The sequence below is a fragment of the Atta cephalotes genome (assembly GCF_000143395.1).
Source record: "Atta cephalotes unplaced genomic scaffold scaffold00006, whole genome shotgun sequence".
Classification (NCBI taxonomy): domain Eukaryota; kingdom Metazoa; phylum Arthropoda; class Insecta; order Hymenoptera; family Formicidae; genus Atta; species Atta cephalotes.
In genome coordinates, this window is record NW_012130070.1 from 2,980,248 (window position 1) to 2,985,198 (window position 4,951).

The window sequence follows — 4,951 nt, forward strand, 5'->3', positions numbered from 1 at the left end:
GTGTGTACTAAGGATTAATAATAATTTAAAACCAATAATAAAAAATACACTAAATGAATTAATGTATTTAAATAGTTAAAAATAAAATTTCTTAAGATATATTTACTTTATTTAGAGTCACACGTCAAACATAACGTGCTGCAATGTGATATCAAAACAAAGGAACTTTTATAACTAATCGAAAGGAAGATTATGTTCCGTAAGACGCGAGAATTTGTAATCCTCGAAATTTATTTGGCATCCTCGCCTGTTAAACGCGCGTATATGTCAAACGGTACGTCCGATACTTGAGCGCGGGAAACGATCGGGAGGCGATTAAGCCATATCGCTCGCGTTGCCAAAACGAAATTGTCGTTTTGCCTGATATGCCAACTCTGGCGGCGGTGGCGGCGGCGGGGAGATACGGGCGCAATTTCATTTTTAAGCCGCACAACGACCGGTGCCGATATAACCGATACGCCGATGACGTCCGATCGGCGGATTTGCCAATTTTTAAGCCTCACCCGACGCTTCATTCTCTCTTTTTTTTTGCACCGCTCCATACATCTGGCGGCGTCCGCGTGTACACGCCCGCGAAATACCCTACAAATGTAAGTGCGCACATTATACGTATGTGCTCGACAGTACTTAAAAGCCGTCGCTGTCAGTGATTAGCAAATATCACGAGTGCATACTGCCTACACCCTTCCATCTCCTTCTCCTCTCCCTCTCGCGATACAGCAACAAGCCTTGCAACCCCTCCCCCCTCCCTCTCCAATGCAACGCATACCCTTCCAGGCTTTCTGCGATCGCATCCCCCCGCCTCGTACCCCAGTCATATTTCCTACCATGATCACTTGTTTCGTCTTTGCGCAAGCATTAACGAGGGCTTAAAGCCCTATTAAAGTAAACTACACATAGACATAATAGTCGGATACATAGTTGTCGATTCGTTTCAGGTGAGAAATCGCATGATATGTTAATTTTAAAATAAATGTTTCTTGCGATCATAGGATAATCACGCATGGAAGGTAAAAGTTTATGAGTGAAAGATAAAAATTTTATGATAAAATAGTAGAATCTTCTCGAAAGTTTCGGAGCAATTAATTTATCAATAAAGTAAAAAATCATATTTATATTATTATAATTTATAATAAATAGAAAAAAAATTATTATTTATATATTCTATTTCTCGTATTTAAAAAAAATTTAGATAATTGACGATTATCAACGACGATTATTTCAACGACTTTGCCATAAAACTTGCAACAGTCAAACTCTACAACGGTCAAATCAATACGCAAAAAAACGTTTGAAAAATGCTCGTGCATATTGCACGAACGCTCAAATAATAACAAATCGGTTGATCTGCATATAATTTCAAAAGGCACTTGACGGCGTTAAAAATAAATTCATCGTAACGAGTTTTAAAAACGAAACTCGCAGAGAACGAGCCATCGGCATGTGATATATCATACCGCGAAGATATCATACCGAGCGCAGTATTCGCGTGAGCAGAAAAGTGCGGAAATATCTCACGGATTCTCTTCGTAAAAATATATCGTGATAATATCGCGGCGAAAGCAATGTAGCAATGTAGGTAAAAATCGAGCATTGCAATAAACCTTGTTACCTCTTTGACACTTATAAGAAGCGATATATTGTGTGTATATATACACACGCGCACGCGTCACAAATTGCCACGCGATTTATTATTCCTCTTTGAACTTTCCCTTGTCGGTAATCTTGATAATAATACACACGCGATCTTTCTCTGATTTTCTCGTCTTTTGCAAGACAAGCATCTTTCTATAGATCCCTTACAAAATATCGAGATGCTTTTCATGCGGTTAAACTTTTTTGCAAAGAATTTCGAAATGGCACGCAGTCGGCACGTCTTTTTTTTTAATATAATATCACCAAAGTTTATCAGTTATCAGAAAATATTTAATTTCATTTTTTATTTTATCTTATCTTTAGCCGTGATATCTTATATATAAGAGAAATACAATATTTTACATAAATGCAATACTGTTAAGTCTGCATGCTGTAAACGACTCGAACATTCGATCTATTGATGAAACCGACATGGATTGCGCCCTCATTACTACCACGAACTAGGCTAATTATTAATTAGCTGACTACGTATAGCTCTTTAGATTAATATACCTATTATAATTGGATAACGATCTGAGACCGAAGCGGCAACTACAAAGCTATAACTTCGTCTACATCCGCTTACGTGCACATACCTCGACTAGATTCACATTAAATTATAATCTGCTTCGTAAACGTTTCCCTCGAAATCAGTTCACATTACACTGTGCCACATCTTCGAAATATAATACTCAGGTTAATAAATAAAATCTATCTCTTAATATTTTATATATATATATATATATATATATATAAATTCCAATTAATTTTTATCATAAATTAGCTGGCTCTTATCATTCCTTCTTAATTAACTGCTAAATTGTTTAATCAAATATTTAAATATTACCGTTGCCTTCAATTATTTTATTTGTACGTATGAATATAAAATAATGAATCTAAACACAATCTAAAAAAATATTGTTTTAATCTCTTTTTAATAAAACTATTTCCAAACTATGCAGAACTATGCCTGTTTTTATCTTAAATATTTAAAATATCCTATAACACAAATGAACTCTATCGAGAGAACTGCTTATGCTAGATATTTTGATTTTTCTTCTAGTCCCTCATTAATTTACTTGGCTTATAACTTGGATTTGTTATTTTGAGCACTTCAATTTAACAAATTCGGTCGGCAACCGAAATCTTTTGTAATCTTTTCGAATGACCGTGAGATCATAGAATACGAAGAACCCCAGCAACACGCATGCAGATCCTTTTGCATGCGTCTCGGACTAATTAGACAAGCATTTACTACTCATGCGTAATAATGCTAATCCTACTTTTCGGTGTCAATACATAGCCAGCAGTTGTGATAGGATGAATCGGGATACGATCGAAAACGTATGTACGCCGCCGGCGCGGCGGTACAAGTACGCACGTATGCACGCACGCACGCACGCATGCATGTACGTATGTACACATGTACGCATACACGTACGTACAGAGAGGCATCGTCGTACTAATCCAAGCTGAATAGAGAGATTTCAATGTTTTTATGCTGGGGCACAATGGAGTACCCACTTGATGCTTAGCTCTCCACTGCTTTTTATTAAATCTACGGTGCGCCGACGCCTGATGTGGACCAGGAGACTCGGGCAGAGTAGGGATAGTCGAGAGGGTGAGGCTTGCAGAGCGAAATTAAAAATTTATTTACCGTGCCGATTGGGCACATGTCGCGAATCATTATGTCGTGAGGCGCCAAAAAAATCGCCTACAGGCATAAAGATCATCGCCTACAGGCATAAAGATCATCGATAGAAACGTCCGCATAATTATTGAGATGATGAGGGGAATCGTAAAGATTCATAAATTCACAAATTGATAATTTCAACAATTGATGAAAAATATTAATAAAAAGAATAATAATAGTCATGAATCAGTGGACGCAATTTATAATATTTCAGTAACAAAGTTTTTGATCTTATTTTGTGTACCTAAACGCGTATATTATTCAGCCTTTTGAATGTTCTCGATCTTATGAGCTTTTTTCTAGAAAATTGTATTATCTTAAATTATTTGTTATTCTTGATATCACGTTTATAAACGGATCTTAAACCTTCCATTATATGCAACAATTTCAAAAATATAATAAAACATTTTTTAACAATCATAATATATTATAAAATCATAATATATATTATTATGATAAATACAATAATATATGGAAATCATTTCTTCTTGTTTATGTTTATATCTATTGTGTATAACGAAAATTTAAAAGTAATATTCCAATAAGTAAGAAAAATAGTAACATTGTAGCAATGGTACAATGTTGCTACAATATTGTTGAAATGTTCCGAAATATTTCTTGCTTACTGGGATATTATGTTCCTAAGAATTTTAAGAAACACAGAACTCATTCATTGTTGAAATTCCCTGGAGACCCTCGATGATCAAAATTTTTATAGCTCTGGTATTTAGCTCAATCATCATTTCTTAATTTGCAAAAATTTGAAAAAGAAGAAAAAATCTAAGTTTTAGGCCGAATGTATAAATATGAATCAAGTAAATTTATCTTATTTTTACAACCTGTCTTTAACAATAATTGGAAAAGAATGGAAAATATTTTTGTATGACTAGACCAATTTGGAATCATTGTCCTCGTAATAGACGCCCGTGCGCCTATGCGTCTATACGGATTATACGCTTAAGCGTTAAACGTTAAAAGGGATTTGCGATCCGTTCAGTCGACGAAATATACTTTCGTGAGACAGGCGGATTATAAGTGGCCGAGGACTTTACGCTGAAAATCTAATAAAATCCTTTAGAAGACTTACGTTAATACGCCGGCCACGAGTGTTCCACGAGATAAAATGCGACGAAACTATGTTTTCAAAAAAAATATTGTGAAATGCGCGTTTATAAAAATTTATAAAATACAAGCCCCTTAGAATTCCTATGGGAAAACATAACATAAATTTTAGAGAGAAGATATTTGTCTTGAATACACTGAAATAATATGAGTAAATAGACACGTCATTATTTAAATAATATATGCATATTCATTTTTGAAAAATGAAAAGTATAGATAATCGTATAAAGTATGTTATATTATTAATACTTGATAATGGTCCCTGTTGACTCAAATAAAGATTCGATTCGTGATTTTATAATCTGATTTAATAATTTCAACAATAAAGCTGTTTACTAACGTTTTCAAATTATTACAGAATCTGTCGTGCATTTTTATTTTATTTTTTATTAAATTTTATTTCATATAAAATTCCTGATTCGTATATCTTTTTGCTCTCTTTTTCTCTCTCTTTTTTTTTTCTTTTGTAAATATATAATAGTAATAAAATAATAATATAAC

General features: G+C 34.0%; 1 protein-coding gene across 1 annotated transcript in view; it reads right to left on the bottom strand.

Moving 5' to 3' along the window:
- The window catches only part of LOC105626666 (paired box protein Pax-6-like), a 23,990-nt gene that overhangs the window by 13,485 nt on the left and 5,554 nt on the right, over positions 1-4,951 (bottom strand). The window lies entirely within an intron of this gene.